Below are 19,487 nucleotides of genomic sequence, written 5' to 3'. Positions count from 1 at the left end.
GACATGTGTCTTGAAGATATATTTATATATCTTGGAAATCTGCAATTGAAATAGATAGAATTAACACAATATTATTACATTTGCAGAGATCCTAAATCCAACACAAAGATCATGATCATATAGGAAATGTCTTGATAGTCATGTGATGTGAATTTAAGGACATGTTATATATTGTATCCTGATGATGAGGTTAAGTGCACATAACCTAAGTCAAAGAGATACAAAAGATATATATGATTTACAAAGAGTAGTATAGAAACAGAGAACCCAAGGAGCAGCTTTTGATGATTATGATTTATCTCTTTACATATATATAATCAAGATACAAGAAATTAAATACTAGTAGAGGACATTCTCATGATGAAATCAGCAAGTGTGGCAAGTCTTGAAGTTGTACATGTGAGAAGTTGTGTAGCTGACAGTCCTATTGTGCATATGAAATAATTAATTATCTTATTGTGGTCCTATTATAATTAATTGGGAAAGCCTCAAGGACAACTCAAACAATTATTTTGAGCATGTGGTATAAACCAAAGTATTTTCCTTGATTGTAAATGTATGATAGATTCAAAGTGTTCAAGGAAGTGTGAACATGATGGAGTGCAAGGCAAGAGAATCCCCAAAGTAGATTTCCTAGTCCCCTGCAAATAACCACACATTGAAAGCAAAACAATAATGCAAGATCTAATACCAAATCTCAACTCTTTATTCAAAAAATAACTAATTACATGCAATGTATTGGGTTGTAAGGCCTTCCCGGTCATGACCAATTAAAAAGTAAGTAATAGTTCTACAAGATCCAATCTAGACCCTAGCTAGTCTAGATCCAAACTCTGGTTGAAACCTCCAAAGAAATCTCAACTTGTACTCGCAAGCCCACCAAGAAATCTCCTAGTTTACTAAGCCACAACTACTAGCCTTCTCAAAATTCACTCCTATAGCTCATCCTCTTCTCCAATATGAATAAAAATAACTAAAAGAATCCACAAGACCCCCTACTTATACCCAACTAAGCCAAAAGCCAGCCCAGTTCATTAAAAATTAAATTAGATCGTAACATTAAATATGCATTGAGCCACAAGTCAGTCTCCAAAAAATATTAAATACAAAAATTCCTTAAAAGTCTTACAACACAAATTAAATGCACATAGGAGAGACAACCAAGATCCAAATAGGTCCACACGAACTCTCATATCAATCTATGTCACGATCACACACTACATGCATTAAATGCATCAAATCATTCAAGGAAAGTTGCAAGAATGCCAATTGGCACCAATGCACTACTGAGTGTCACTAAACTCCCAAGCACTGCTAAAAAACCAATATATGTCAAGAAACTAATACATTCTGAGCACAACAAGTGCTGACCAACTAAAAATGTTGAGCTCCAACAATGACTGAGCACCATAGTAATCAAGCACCACAACAACTAAGCACCTTTAGAGACTGAGCACCTCGACCAACACTATACCCAATAATGACTGAGTATTCACCCTTCTTCTTCAACCTAGCACCAAGCCCATTCGGTCAAGTCTCTAATCAAGAAACACCATAGATAAGACTAAGCACATCCAACTTTTCATAAAAATGCCTAAATCTTTAGAAACCCAAAATGCCCCTGCATCAGACTCCTGGGGTACATAGAAAAGTGTCTCCCACATTTTGATGCCCAATGAAAAATAAAAAACCATCTTCCTCTTCACCAAAGGCTTCCACTCCAATAGGGACAAGAAAACCAACATGAAAATCATTCACATTTGTATCATTTTCCCAAACACTAGAATCTCAATCATCTAATCAGAATGCTCACTCCCAGATACAAACTAAATATAATACTTCATTAGTAAATCAATAACTAGTGCATCTACACTAGCAACATCAAAATCTACATCAGTAGCAATATGTAGACCTCCATCAACACTTTCTAAACTCACAACACTGGTAGACTTATTTCTCACAAAAAGACACTCTGCAACATACAACTCACCACCAATAGGAACCAGATTTTCCATGACCAAGTGCTCTACAATTTCCATGTTAGTCTCAACTAACTAATCATAAACACCAACTTCCATCCTAACATCAATAAGGTTAGAAATATCCTCAAAAAAAATCTCAAGTTTCTCTATAGGTTCTATATTAGACTCCACAAACTGATCAAAAAACCAACCTCTTCCACCTCAACCTTGCTATGCCATCTTCTCTCTTGAACAAGTCTTCTAGTTGGCCAAACAACTCTCTTCCAGATTGGTAGAATCCAGCTCCACAAACATCTATGAAATGTCTTCCTTATCTTGTCCTTAACTCAATTATCCAAACTAGCTACAAACTAAGCACACACCTCTTTAGCTTGATCAACCAAACTAGCTTCAAATCGAGCAGACATCTCCAAAAGCCTCCTCTCCACCACATTGTAGAGATTAACAATCATCCCAGGGTCCAATCCTCTAGTAGCCATCTCCCAAGATCTTTGAAAATTCTCTACAACAAAACATTCCCACATACCTTGTGACAAACTTGAATTGTTTGCCAGTTAGATCAGAACCTACCACCTCGCATGAATAATCAAGAACCAAATCATGAGTCTAGGGACACAAATTTGAAATACACAAACTCTCTGCAATCATGTCTTAACAAGATCAATCTTCCATCTTCACATCCATTGATCCATCTACAAGTCCTTTGAAATTTCAAGTCAAAACCATGATTTTCCACCTCACAACCAAGAGATCTAGGACTCTAGAAAGAACAATCCACCACCAGATCAAGATCTTCTCAAATTAACTTCTCTCAACCCAAGCTCCTAGTGTAAACTATCTCAACGTTGGCAATTAATCTACACACTTAGGAACAATTGTGCTTTGATACCACCTGATGGAGTGCAAGGTAGGAGAATCCCTAAAAGAGATTTCCTAGGCCCCTACAAATAAGCACATAGTAGAAACACAACAAAAATGCAAGATATGATACCGAATCTCAACTCTTTATTCATAAAATAACTAATTACATGTAATGTGTTAGGTTGTAAGGCCTTCCCAACTATGACCAATTACAAAGCAAATAATAGTTTTGCAAGATCCCTCAAGATACAACCTAAACCCTATCTAGTCTAGATCCACACTTTGGTAGAAACCTCTAAGGAAATATCAACTTGTGCTCACAATCCCACCAAGAAATCTCCTAGTTTACCAAGCCACAATAACTAACAGACTCCACAAGACCCCTTACTTATACCCAACTAAGTCACAAGTTAGCCCTGTTCATTAAGAATTAAATAAAATCCTAACATTAAATATATGTTGAGCCACAAGTCAACCAATAGATATTAAATACCAAAATGCCTTAAAAGGATTACAACACAAATTAAATGGACATAGCACAGACAACTAAGGCCCAAATAGGTCCACACAAACTCCTAGATCAATCCACATCACGATCACATGTTGCATGCATTAAATGCACCAAATCATTCAAGGAAATCTACAAGAACTCCATTCAGTACCAACACACTAATGAGTGTTAGCAAACTCCCAAGCACTATCAAGAAACCAACACATGTTGAGAAACCAATACATGTCGAGCTCAAAAAGCATTGAGCAATAGAAGATGTCAAGCTCCAACAATGACCAAGCACCACAAAAATTGAGTACCTTTAGCAAACTAGCACCTTGGTCAACACTATGCCCAATAACACCCAAGCATCCACCCTTCTTCTTTGACCAAGAACTAAGCTTATCCACCAATCCCATTCGGTCAAGCTTCCAACAGAGAAACACCATAGAGATGATCAAGCACCTCCAACTTTCCATAAAAATCTTCAAGAACCTCATATGTTTGTTCATCAGAACAAGAGTAGAGTATTTGGTAAATGCAAGTAAGAGATCCAAGGGATTATTTAATGCAAAGTTTGTGATCTGGTATCAAGATTAGGAGTACAAGTCTAGTTGATGGGATAGAGAAAGAGGAAGGAGCAATATAGTTCAATTCTATTATTCTGCTAGGAATAATATGGAGATCATTTGGATAGTGGGTCCATCTACCTTCTACAACTCATAATAGGGTTGACACAACTCCTAATAGGGTTGCAATCTTCCAATAGGGATTCAAAGTCTACTAACAAGGACTGATAGGTACTAAATAATTTCATAGACTCCTAATAGGCTCCATCCTCTAACAAGGAATATTTATATTAGTATATCATCTTGTGGGTACCATCCCCACCAGGGTTTTCCCTTTGATCAAGGGTTTCCCAAATTAACATATTTGGCACTATTGTGCATGGGTACTGTTGGTGTTTTTCAACTATTGAACAACAAAAATTCAATACCAAGATAATAATACTCACAAATCTAAGGACTAGCTACTTCCCATTAACAATTATGTGTGCATATTATTTGGTTCCAACTTCAACAAAACCAAGAACGATTTTCTACTATTTAGGCTCTGCAGAACCAAGGTGGGTATACCTAAGGGATGATTCAAAATGAATGCTATTGTATGAGAATTTTACTAGTTTCATTCTGATTCTCATCTTCTATTTTTGACATGCACATAGTTTATCCATTCCTTGACATTTCTAGATGATATACATCCCTTATAATTAGATTTGGTCATAATTCTTCTCAGATTTGCAAATATTTCCAGCAGTAGTAGCTAACTAAAGCTTAAAGGTTACATGCAAACAAGTTCTAACCATCTTTAAAACTCTTCAAAAAGTAAAATAAAGTTGATTTTGATTTTAGACTTAGTACTTATTCATGATCTATCTATCTGCAAATTGGATTAATTAGATCAATGCCTATTCCATTGGGATTCAGAGTATACTCCAATTTATAGATCTAACTTGTTGCATTACACCAAATTTTATTAGCAACTCTTACTAGAATTCATTCTTACAAACATCCTTTCTATTACCATAGCAATCCCATCAAATTCACTAAAACATTTACTTAATTCATTGAATTAATAGCAATAATGAATTGACATACAACCTAAGTGAATTGCATTCAAGTGGACAAGCTTTGCTCACACAATATCAAAATAACTAGGTAATAACAATGAAGACAAAGTTCAGTAAGAATAAATATGGGGATGGTTCAATTTTGTATTAATCACCTTTGAATATTTGCATACAATTGTAATAAAACTCAGAATGACTCTAGAAAAAGACATTAGACCCCTATAATATCAATATATTCCAAGTATTTGTAGAGAGAATACATCATAAGTTTTGCACACATAAACTGGACCAAACCATACTCAATATAAACTCAAATTGTATTAGAAATCAGGCCTTCTCTAGCCTTGGAATCTCACTTATATAGTGTGAGATGCAACAAGCTTTAAGCATAGAGAACTAACATCTGTCCTATAGACAAAAGATTTTATTCTTTTACAAGTGTTTTCTGTCATAAAAGAAAAAAAATTGTGTAACGTAAATACTTTTACATCAAAATATTCTTTTGGGTGAACCACTTTTCTGTTACACCTCCAAAATTGCGAAATCAATGATTGGCTCACAAGTTATCCTGATTCTTCAAAGTGCATGGCTATTAGGCTTGCGAGTGATGTGTCATGTTCTGTTACTTGTAAGCTTATCTTGACTTGGGGGTTCTCATTGTCTTCATCATGGACTATTAAAGTAACAATTACCTTTGCATCTTCTTCTACCCCATCATCTTTTTCCATCTATTCTATAAATATTAATTTCTCTTTCCATTTGTTGAAAATAGTGTCATCTTGCCAATCAAAATTTATGATTTCCCTCTAAAATTTTATTATAGAATTGCTAGCTACTTCTATTTCAATGAAATCTTTCCTAATAATATTGTAAAATAACTACACTTTGACCAGCTCTCCATTGGTCATTGCCCATAGTAGATGCCCATTTTCATTTACAACATTATTCATTCTTTGGTAAAATATTTCATCCAATTCCTTTTTCCATTCTCCCTTTTCTTTTATTTTGTCAATTTTTTTGAGAGCACTAGGAAAAAGGTCAAATTTATCAGTTATATACTTGGAGAAGCAAATTGTTATTCTTTTCTAAATAGAGACCCATTTGTCATCAAAATCTTCTAGCTTATTAAGCAGATCAAAAATCTTTTCTATTTGGTGACATGGCAACTAGATGACAGATATGCAAATAGTAGTAATCTCATTATTTCTTTCACTCCATTTCTATACAATGGGTATCAATTTATCTTCATCTCCTTTTATTTCACCCCAAATAGCTACAATTCTTAACAACTAATCATAAAATGTTGGCCATTCAATTCTATCTATTAAGTACATTAGAGCTTGCCTTATTTTTTCTTCATATTGATTATTCAATTCTACATGCATTACATATAATTTTTTCTTTTCTTCTTAAAATTCCTCTACAATGTAGAATTTAGGCCTTTATGGGGTGTCTCGTATTTCAATAATGGGAGTTGATTTAAATGGCTCAACTGGTGGCCAGGGATATACAATTCTTGGCCTACTAGATTCTCCCATCTTTCTCTTCCCAAGTTGCTTGTCCATTTGAGATACCTAATTTTTCACCAACTATATATGTTTTCCCCTTTCTCATAGGCCTTTAAAATTTCTTCAAATTTAGCATTAAGTTCTAAGAACTTATTTTGTTTTTTTCTAGACACCACATTCCCAAATTTTAACATTTCTCAAGTCATTCCAAAAATCTATTGGCTACTCACTTCATCAGCCCTACACACAGTAAGAGTACTAGTATGTTTTGCACTAGAAATTTCTTGCATTCTAGTTTTATCTCTTTTTTCAATTGACCAAATTACTAGGGCTTGATGATCATCATTGAATCTGATTCCCCTATGTTCTTGTAGTATTTCTTCCTCAATTTTATATTGCACATTTTTCTCTTTTCTAATTGAGTCAAAGGTCATAGCATTAGCTATATCCCACTCAGGCAAACTTAGGACCCCTCACTCCTTAACTAACTACCTCTTGGTCTCAAGTGTTAACTAGGTAAAATCACTCAAAATTTTAGATTTTACCTCTTCCTCAATAATAGAGTCTGGTTTGCCAAGTTGTTCTACCTTTATTTTCTTACATACTTTCTCAAAATTTCCTATATTTTTTCTCCATAAAAATTGTGCAAAAGCCCTAGATTTAACAAAATTTTCATCATTTATAAACTTCTAAGAAGCTTGAGAAATGATGGGATCTATCTCCTTACATCAATAATCAACAACTGTAAGGTCTAAGGAGGGTATAGGAGGCTCTTGAGGCACTCCTCTTTCCATGTTTGCAAAAGTGACAATTACATCCCCTTCTCCACCCATTTGTCTCAACTACTCTCTTAAGGATGCTTCATCCTCTATTCTGATTGGGGTTTGAATTGGGGAATACTCTTCTACACAAGAAGAGGATCCTTGTTTCAATTTTTGTCTCTTTGGGGCACTAGTTACAGTTGGGCTCTCTGGCCTTGGTCTTCTATGAGGGGGAACCTGTTGTATGTTCTGCACTACTATGTACCCTACCCTCTTCTGCAATGTATACTAACCTAGAGCAACTATAATTATGTTATTTATTCTTCTCTCCACATCTACTACTCTATCAGGATAGGCTTTGACATATGTAGCCTTCTTCTCATTCATAGCTTGCATTATTGTAGCAAAATTATTCATCAATACATGCATTTTGGCTCCCCAATTTTTTTGTCTTTCAAAGGATCATAATCAGAGTCAAATGCATTAATGGAATCCAAAATTTTACTCAATACTATACATTTCTCTTTCCTCACTTCTTATTCTTGTAAGGAGAAGATATTCCTAACAATATCTTTAGGGAAATACACCTGCTATGTGATACGGGTGGCTCTTGTCCTTTCTCTCAAAAGATCAAAGAATCCCTCTGGGTCAATATATCTTGCATGGGATTTTTCCATATTGTACTTATTCAAAAATAGATTGAGATGTCTCCATCCCTTCCTCACAAAAACAAAATCATGTTCCATCGTAACAACTAGGAAGAAAGTGCCCTTACCCTTACCAATCATATCTCTCTCCTCAATGGTCTCGATCTACCACAACAATTATGGTATCCCTATCTTCTATGGCACATGGAAAGGTGGATCATAAGGCTTCCCCAAAAAACTATATACTCTTATCACTGTAGAAACATTATATGGGATTATCTCCCCCCAATTATGACTAACCAAGAGCCCTTTTGATTGATCTTTGGGTCTGATCAATTCTAACAGTGATTGTGGGATTCTACGGCCATCCCCTCTCAAAAGAAATCTAAGCCTAGATGCAAAACACCTATCAAACTGTATGAAACTGGCATTCTGGGCCTCCCAAGTCATATTAACACTCCACAATTGGACTAGATTCTTTTCACCATCACTTGTCAATTCTAGTTCCATACCTTTAGAGAAAAAGTTAGCTCCCTTAAACAGACATATATGAATGAGAAAGAAGTACCAACAAAAAGGTTTGTTTACCTCTTCTTTTGATATTCCTACCAAACCATTGTCTATTTCTTCTGCTAGGAAAGAGGAAAAACCCAGAATACTACTTATTCCAAACTGTAATGTTTGAGCCATGATAAGAGCAATAGATCCTGGGATGTAATCCCCTTCATCCATTCCAAAGATTTGGCAAAGGGAAAAGTACAAAGCTTGAGCCCTAGAATTGAAAAATTTCCTCATCAATGGCTCCAAGGTAGTGGGTGTAACTAAAGGTAATGTTCCAATTATAGTGAAATGTTGTTGCAGAGGCCCTACTCTTAGGTACACTCTTTGTGCATCATACCTTGCTTGAAGGTCATCCATGTCAATAATATCATGCACAAAATGGTAAGGTTTGAGGTTAAAAACCTCATGAATTAGCTTAGGAGAAACCCTAAATAAATTATCACTAGCATAATTCTTCACAAACCTAGTAATTGAATCATATTTCATAGCTAGGTTACCTAGAAGATCACTATCAAAGAAAACCCTGGGGACCACTAATTTTCCAATATCGAACTCCCAGACATTACTCAAAGGGGTATCTAGGTTTCTTTCAACAAACCATTTCTTGAACAGTTCTAAACCTCCCATGGAAATTTGAGCATCACTAAAGTTATTTGCATTATCATAGAAACCCTCAACAACCACTAACCTAAGGTTCTATGGAATGCAATCCCTACTAGTTCTTATTTCATGCACAGATGGGGGAAATTTCTCAATGAAATCATCATGGATAGACTCTTGAGATAGTCAGTGTGTCCAGAGAATTCTTTTTGGGGAGGCATTTTTTTGAAAACTACAAATTTCACACAACATCAATTCCTTGACTTTAGGAGGATGAAAAGCACTTACTTGCTAAATTGTGTCTCTTTTCTATTGAAATTTTTTGTAACTCACTGAACACCAGGTAAAGATTTTGTGCCCTAGCTCTAGAAAATCCTTGCACTCTGATAACCTTTCATGATTTTGTGATTCAATTATGGAAGATTCACGAATCATACTAATGCATTAAGATCACACGAATGAGCTCTGAGTGACATTAAACTTCCATTAGCCATTATTTCCATGTTGTGCTCAAATTTGAATCTTATCCATTGATCTCATAACATTGGATGGCCCTGTTTCAAAAGACAAAACTACTTTATGTCTTTAAAGATCTGGCCACGTGTTGAATAAGTGCTTCCCCACATTATTTAAAATTCAAGCATCTTGATAATGCGGGTAAGCGCTGACCATTTATCTCAAAAATATCTATGGTGATGAGGGTTAAAATAACTTTGAAGTATAGCCTTTACTATTTAGATCCAACTAGCATTACACTCCAGCATCTCTTTCTAGCTTGGCACAACTCAACACATATCTATCACAATTGGTCCCATCTCACCATGCATTAGATCAATGCTTCCCCACATTATTTAAAATTTGTGAAACTTCATAATGTGGGTAAGCACTAACCTTTGATCTTGCATAGATCAAAAATAACAAAATTTTGCATCCTTGTATCATCTAGTTAGCTAACTTAACGAATAGGATATCACCTTTCAAACCAACGTGCTCTAACAAGTCTGAAAGTGGCACAAACTACAATATCAACTCTTAGAATTTTTGTGCCCATGACATCATCATTTCCACTTGGCATATACATGTCATGTTCCACCAATGAATGTGCTCCAATTCATCAAATCTTTACAACCTAGCATGACTCAGCAACATTCTCAAAGGTTTGTCCCACTGTTCCATGCAGCACATTGGCACGTGCCCACATTACTTAAAGTTTGATCATTTTCTTAATGCGGGAAAGTGCTCTTCATCGATCTTGTTAAGATCAATGATGAATAAAAATATTTTCCTTTTAGGATCCAATCAACCCAATCAACCCATGAAATATTTCCTTTGTGCTCCAGCTCATTTGACAATTACCACAGAAAATGTCATTATTTTCTTTTGCCAAGGTGGGTCCATAACATCATCCTTTGCCAAGTAGCAAATATGTGCTTTTCTGCTTTACTTAATTTTCGATCACCTTCACAATGCAGGAAAGCACCATCCATTGATCTTTGAAAGATCAATGACAAAAAAAAATGAGTGTTTAGCTAGTATGAAATAAAAGAAATGACATCAGCATGGACACATGTCACTAAGGCACTTCCTCATCTTGTCTGAAACTTGTGTAACTTTATCAAGCAGGAAAGCATTGCCCATTGATCGATCCAAGATCAACAGTGGAGCAATCTAATGTTATGGAAGACCATGTCAGAATCTATAACCAATAGAAATATGGCATCTATGGTACAAAAAGAGAATGATTGTCAGCATCGACAATTTATCTCACAAAGTGTGGCACTGTTACTTAAATTTATTATATCTTGATCAAGCAGGAAAGCATGGTCTATGGATCAATCCAAGATCAATGGTGGATTGGAAATAGATTAAATTATGCTCATTGTACTTCACTTTCCATCACCATGGACAGATATCAACACAGTGCTTGCCTGCTTTGTTTAAAACTCGATCAACGTTACCAACAGGAAAGCGTTGGTCGTTGATTTGGAACAATCAATGGTGTAGGAAAACTATGGAAGAAATATCCATGTTGCAAAGAAAAACCAGTGAGAGATCAAATAAGTGGAGAATGTTAAGACATTTTGGTGTGACAAGGAAATGACATCATTTAGGGACACATGTCGCAACAACACTTTCCTACTTTACTTAAGTCTCTTGCATCTCCATAATGCAGGTAAGTGTTATTCGTTGATCTTTCTTTAGATCAATGGATGACAAAAACCATCCATTCAAACATAGGAAAAATGACCCTGATCAAGGATTGCTTTGAAAATAAAGGGTTTAATCGCAAAAAATAAAGTCATCTTTTATGGAAAAAAGAAAGACCTAGGATAAAATATACTCCTATGCCAATTTGAAAACATTAAACCTTTTGAAAACTAGGGCACAAAATGAGGGTTCTAACCTATCCTTTAGGAAATTGAACTGGGGTTTTGATTTTGGATTACCAGATCAACACAAAGGGCCTTGGTTTTTCTTTTATGGGAAGTCATAAGACACATACAAAAACCAAGCCAACAGGTACATTGTTGTGGTTTCTAATTTTATTGCTTATGTGGTTAAGATTTAATAAGGTTGATAATTGTGATAATAGTTGATAACCCCCCCTCTTGGTTATAATGTTGGACTATATATTCTAATAGGTCTATCTAGTGTAAGATGGTAAAAAATTCTTCACTTTAATAAAAGCATGATTTGATTCCCATGAGAGGAGGGAAGATTGAAAATACCAAAAAAACAAAGTGGAATAAGAACAAGCTTATTATTAGGGAACCCAACTCCAAGAGAATTTAATTCAACACAAAACTTCCCTAATGCTTTTATAATTTTACACCTTCTACTAAGAATCATCAAGTCCCCTAGTATCATGATGTTTAAGATTACTTCATGGAATTTGAGAGGGCTTGATACCCCTAATAGAAAATATATTATAAGGAGATTCCAAAATATGGAGGTTCTCGTATTTTTGGTATAAGCTCTATATGTGCTCCTAGTGAATTCAAAGATAAGAGTGATTCTTGTATTTGGTTATGTTGCTTTCTTGATACATCTTGAGTGGTTGGAAGTGACCTTAATATGATTAAGAAAAAATATGATAATTTTGGAGGAATTAATATGGAACGGAATGGAAATGAGAGATATTTTTGGTCTAGATTCAACCCCAAACGAAATTTGCTTGACTCTCTAGAGGTTAAGAAAGATGTGTTCAAGAATGTTCAATTTTACTAGTGTAATGCTCAAAAAGAGGGTAGAAATCCATTTATTTTAGACTTAATAGGATCTATGAAAATAAAGATATGTTGAAATTTGTTATTTCTAATGATGACAATGAGTTGGTGGAGGTATGCTCTTATATTTTATCATATATCACCCCATTAGATCTTGTACCTTCCCAAATAAATATTGGCAACACTAAAGTATGGAAGGGTTATTTATTATGAACACTATATTACTAAACGATGAAGATTGTAGGTGTGTCATCTTTACTCTTGCTAAGATTTAAAAATGAACCCTTAAAGGGAATGCGTTGTAGTTTTCATTTACTTGTGAATAGTCTCTTTCTAATCTTATAGCTATAATTTCTCTGGCTCCTAATACACATATTCCCATTCATAATGTGATTCCTTCCTCTTCCTTTACTACCTATATTATAAAATTATCATTTTCCTTTTATCAGAGTTCTAATTGCCTCTCACCTTTCTCCATATATTTATATCTATATGCTTACTAATACTATTTAAGGTCATTGGGAAAGTCCTAATGCAAATAACTATACGAACTTGATCCTAACCTATATGAAGAAGAGCTGAGGTCTTTCACGTTGTATAAATTATCCTATGATGTAAATTATTACTCATAATATAGGATTTATATTTTCATACATGTGAAATATCTTTGTATTTGGTATGTGAAGCTTATCTCTATATGTTTTTATTGAATGTTTTGAATGATGGATAAAAGAGGATATGCAAATATTACTTTTATGCATATTTATTATGAGAGGTTCTTAATTAAATTTTAATTTATACTTCCATCATAATTTTTTTAATCTAAGAATTCAAAGTTAGATGAATTAGTCATGGGGCCACTTTAGGATGTAGAATCCAACTTTTTTAACACTAAGTTTAGACATTTCAATTAGAAACTGAATAAAGGTGACAAAATTTTTAAGTACTAATCTTGGATATGGTGGTCTCAATGATTCTTCATAAACATTGTGTGTGCACATGCTTAAAATTGGCTTTATAATAGATTTTTTAAAATAGAAATCCTAAGAACCTAGGCTCACTAGGTCAAAATAACTTGCTAAAATTTGAAAGAAAACATTATCCACTTTCATTCTAACTACTTCCATCTCATCTCTTGATTTTGTCCTTGATCATATGTAAGGAATTTGTCTCAAGATTCACCCACTGTCAATTTCCTCTTTAGATCTTAGTTGCAAATTTATCTTTCCAAAAATCTATAGATTGTGATATTCATCTCTATATGCCTCCATCGTAATCTTGTTATATTCATGTCTCATGGTTTACTATATTTCTGAAAAAAAAATAAAAAAAAATCCATTGTTTATCCTAGATTAGATACAAAAAAATAACAATTTCAGTTTCATTGCAATAAAAAGAACATGAACCAAGTATTAAAATCTCATATCACATGTATAGACCTGAAATAATCAAATTGTCTACCCCTTAGTATTGATCTTAATCCTTGAAATCCTAGGTTATGAACCATACAAACACTACCTCATCAACCAATATAGATTTCAATGCATTTATGTATAGATCACCTAATCAAATGCTCCATGTGTTAACCCTTACAGAGAAGAAATGATATTAACATTTGACGATAATTCACAATAAGAATTATTATTATTTTTAATCAAATAAGAATTTGCAACCCTATCCTCTTATGTAACATAGTAACCAAAAATGAGGCTATAATTAATTAACATAGTATCCAAAAATGAGGCTACTAAATGGATTCTATAAAGGAATCTTAATCAAAATATTGAATTTGAGGGTAATACATAAATATATTGTCTATGTATACTATACACTTGAGGAAAATCTCATTTCACCTACCCATCATATCAACCCTTTATAACTATAAATGATCATCCATATCATAGTATTACATCTCATTCATGCCCATTGCATTTTAATTTCCATGTTATTATACCTACCCAAATTCTTAGATTTTGACTTCGAGAATGTGGACAAGGTATTGAAATAAAAAAAAATTATCTTTTAATATGTCTAATTTTCCATGGGAATCAACTCAAATTAGCATAATGAATGAAAAGTAACAAAAGAGGGTATATGTTTGGCATGGTCTTTCCATTTTTTCACATGACTCTTATTATTAATCATCATCCATCTTAATGTTTTATCCATTTGAAAGCTTCATGCATGAAGTTAGATTAAGTTTAATTTGCTTAAAATTTTGAATGTTGACAAATGCTAAATAGAAAATATAATCTAAAACATAGATCCTCAATCAAAAAATTTAGATGCTTTCTAAAGCAATAACTTATTTTTTTCATTAACCTACAAATGCTTATTTATATTCTTACTATATTAATTTTTCTTTCCTAAAATTTTACATATTTTTATTAATAAATTATCTATTTAAAATATAAAATTATACACATACAAAGTTAAAATATCAAATACAAATAAGGAAATACCTTTAAAAAAATTAAATTGAAAAATTACTTTCATAATATTTTATCATTGGTTATGTATTTAAATTATAAAATTACTAATTTATTGAAATAGTAAATTATATAATTTTGACACTATCCTATAATGATAAACTTTTTTTAAAAAATTATAATGTAAGGCCCCTTCCCAATACCATATTATAAACCCTAAATAACATGAATATGGTCAGAACTAGGGAGCATAAGGAGGTGAGATGTCATGTTTTTGAATTACAGATTGTTACCATACACCTTATGATAGAATACAGGTATGTCATGATTGGTATCCTTCTTATTAATATTGGACCTGAGATTTTATTAAGACTGATATACATTGAAGTCATTATTGTCATAAGTATCGTATCCAAAATTTTATCAAGTTGGTAAGATAAGACCCTATGGAATAAAGACTTGAGATGTTATAACTTAGAAAACTATGCTGATGGGTTCATAGTATGTTATGATCTATTAGGATAGTTGATTTAGGAGGCCGTTGTGAAAAGATGAATTAACACCTACCCTTGTGAGTACTAATAATAATTATAGACAGATATTGTTATCAATTTAGATAAAGGCCTACTTGGTAGAGCTCAACATGATGTAAATATAGTAAGTAAACTTTTTTAAAAGTAGTATTAGGTGGATAGGCTTCAGTGAATGATGATTAAGATGAAAATATAATATATTGACTAGCAAATATAATGGGTTTACCTAATGATTGATTTTGAACCTATGCAAACATGATTATGAAAACATCCTAAATTTCCTGACATTAGTGATTTTAGAGACACATGCCTTATCATGTAATATCTCATAATGATAATGAGATGGTGTTTAATTGAATCAAGTATACTAGTTGTGATGATTACATTTTAGTGGTTTTGATTCGAAACTAATTTTCATGTTGGCTAATTTAGCAATATAGATTCAACATTTCGTCATTATGATAGGAAATGGATTATGATGTGATGTGAAGTGTTAAATTTATTTTGACAATTTATGATTAAATGTGATGTGCAGATTTTGATATTTTGATGTTTTGAATGTGTTATTTGAAATGATCAAGAAATGAAATTTAGATGAAATGTATTAATATGGATTACGTATCATTTGAATTTAATGCATTTATGACATGTATTTTATATGACCTCTTGGACTACCCATGCTCAGGTTTAGTGTGTAGGAAGTGGAACCATGGAATTTTTGGGGGAAACAAGGTCCAAACCTATGTGAACATGGTTTAGCCAAGGTGAATCTTTGGAAGATTCAAAAGCCTCATTGTGATGTATTTTATTTCATAAATGTAAGCTTGGTTGTGTGTAAAATTTTTTAATCTCAAAGATGCATTAGGGACATGTCATGATGATGTGGAATGTGCTTTTATGTATCACTTGACACTTGTGATTTTTTTTTAAAATGTGTTAATGACATGTCACCCAGGGTTTTGGTCATCGTAGCATTTTACCCTAAAACTAATTATCTTGTTAATGACTAAGTAAACCCACTTGACAAGGGTAGGATGGGTCACAATCAAAGGAAATTCGAATTTAGACTTGACTAGGGTTTTGAGAGGTCATTAGGTGGTCCCAAAGTGTCTTTTATGTGAAAATGAGCTACCCATATGATAGTATAACATGTTAGGGACCTAATTTTGACCATGATAGTGCCTAGATAGCCTAGTGGGGGCCTTTACTAATGCCTTCTTCCATCAATTCGAAAATGGAGTTCTCACATGAGCTCTTCTCCATGTTTCAATTAAGTCAAAAATAGAAAAATTAGGGGGGGACAAGTTTGTAAGAGGAAGTGGCTTGGCATTTTTTGGAAAAATAGTTAGTGGGGAGGCCCTTTTAGAGAGTTTTGGACAAACTAGTGGGGTGTTCACCCTCTCTCTAAATTTAGAGATAGTTATGGTTTTGGAGTGAGGCTAAGGGAGCTCTTCATCAACTAGAATTTCCATTAGCTTGGATCAAGATTGGTGCTCAAACCATGTCCATTTTGTTTTAGCATTGCATGATGAATCTACAATTATGGAGTGTTGTTATGGGGATCATGTGTTGTTATTGTAATTTTGTATTGTGTTGTGACTTTTCTTTGTGGTTCATGCATATTTTCAATTTTCTTCCTTGATATCTTTGTTTTCTAGAGAGGTGGTAGGCTACACAGTATCCAAAAAGTATTATTTCTAACAGAGATACAACATTTGTCGGGTATTTAAGGAGGACTTTTTGTAATAAGTTGAATATAGAGTTTAAGTTTAGTTTTGCACATCATTCACAAAATGATAGGAAAATAGAGGTGGCGAATAGAAGTTTGGGAAATTTGTTGAGGTGTTTAGTAGGAGATAAGACCAAGGGATTGGATTTGATTCTACCATAAGAAAAAATTTCTTATAATAATTATATGAATAGGAGTACTAGTAGATCACCATTCCAAGTGGTGTATGGGAGTAATCTACAGAATGCACCAAAATTGAGGAATATGGATCAAGGAGAGAGGACTAGTGCTAAGGTAGAAGACTTTACTAAACATGACAAGAACCTACATGAGGAGGTATGTGCACATATTACCAAGATGAACCTACAATATAAGGCTAGAGAATATCAAAAGAAGAGGCATAAGGAGTTCTAATTTGGGGATATGGTTATGATGTACTTGAGGAAGGAATGATTTCTAGTGGGCATCTACATCAAGCAAAAGATGAAGAAATTTGGCCCCTACAAGATTTTGAATAAATATGATTCAAGAAATGCATATGAAGTAGAGTTACCAGATGAGATCCATATCTTCCTTATTTTCAATATTGTAGACTTAACAAAATATCAAAAAGATGGTGCAGAGGAGAAGGTTATATTGTAGCCACTCCCCATTCATGCTTCTGTGAAGAAGGAGATTGAAAAAATTATGGCTAGTCTTGTGGGTCAAAATACCATAAGCATGCAATATAAGGAGTACCTGGTGAAGTGGAAGGGATGACCAACGAAAGATTCAACATAGTTATCCAAGACATGGTTTCTCATTTGGGTTTTCCTCAACCATCTATGAAGTGTTAGGATCATTTTTCATTTTACCCCAGGTGTTTGATGCAGGAGCATCTAATGGTGTAAGGGAAATCCTATATCACCAAAAAATATGCTTAGTGTTAATTTATGTTTAATATGTTTGTATTTCTAGATAGCCATTTGTGCCAAATAAAGATTCCAACTCTGATAGCTCCATTATTAGTTTTTTGGATTAGTGTTTTTAGCACCTTGAGATATGTGTCAGTATTGAAAATGGTTTATCTTGTAATTGAGACATAATTGTGATGATATAGTGGGTGTAAGTTGGAAATATGATTGCAATTTTCATTTCAACCACTCTGTAAAATGAATTAGGTCAAAAGGCTTTGTGGTTTGAAAGTTATTACAATTTTAAGTTGCCTGGAAACCTCCTAAGAATGCTTCAAAGTTAGATTTGATGCACTAAATGGTCTCATATGGAACCAAAAAATTGGGGATGGGAACATTTGTTTGTATGCATATAGATTGTTAAGACTAACCTCAACCAAAAATAAAAGTTAAATGCAAATATAACCAATATCATAAAATAATAGATCGCAAAGAAGAGAATACAAGACACCAAGATTTAATATGGTTCACCCAATCCCTAGGCTACATCCACCAACATCAGGTCCAATATTATTATTATCTAGTCATTACAATCTATAATCCTTTATAGCTCAATACGACCACAAGAAGCTACAATATTACCATTACATTTTGAAATCCCTAGCCCTAAGCCTTTTTATACAAGCTTTTTTCCACTTACAAAATTAGGGCTAGAATAAGTTGTCCAATAGGAAAATAGCAACTGGTGCCTTTTACAATATAAGGTCATTCTTGGCTTCAAGGGCACTAGCCCCAAAAACCCACATGGAGGTGTTGCCCCTTGACCCCACCCCTAGGACCTCATCTTGGGGGTTTTGCCCCCAAACCCCTATAAAAATAATATGGGGAGTAAACCATATCGAATAAACCTTTGACTCTAATTGGGCTCCACATCACAACAATCTCCCAATAGGAGATTCATCAAACTCCACAACAATAAACTCCTACTTGGAGATTGATTGTAGCACTGCTAAACCTATAGATCCCACTAGAATACCAAACTATCCTAGACTCTGCTACACTTTATTCTATTCAGTCTACAAGACCAATCAAAGTTGAAGAGGAATTCAACTTCTCCCTTGTTACTACCTTGGTACACATATATGTTGGATTATCATCTGTATGTATTTTCTCTAGCTGTAGCTGTCCATCATCCAAAAATTGACCGAATGAAATGGTACTGCAACTATATGTGTTTTGTCTTTGAATGTAAAGCTGAATTCCTTGCAAGATAAATGGAACTTTGGCTATTTGTAAACAAATAATTATCCCTTTGTGAGTGTCCCCGACTCTTCCATAAAGAACTTAATCCATATCATCTCCTTAGCTACCTCTGTGGCAACAACATACTCTACCTTTGTAGTGGATAAAGCATTAATCTTATATAACTAAGAAACCCAACTCATTGTTGCCCCACCAATAGTAAATACATAACCTATAGTACTTCACCTAGTATCAATATCCCCTTCCAAATCTGATTCAACATAGCTTTGTAAATTAGTAGTAGAGCCCCCAAAATGTAGACACTTACTAGATGTTCCTCTCAAATATATGAAAATCCATTTAACTGCATTCCAATGCGCAAGCCCTAGATGAC

Source organism: Cupressus sempervirens, chromosome 8 (genome assembly GCF_028749045.1).
Source record: "Cupressus sempervirens isolate cs-2001-9-10 chromosome 8, ASM2874904v1, whole genome shotgun sequence".
Classification (NCBI taxonomy): domain Eukaryota; kingdom Viridiplantae; phylum Streptophyta; class Pinopsida; order Cupressales; family Cupressaceae; genus Cupressus; species Cupressus sempervirens.
This window is presented reverse-complemented; position numbering follows the sequence as displayed.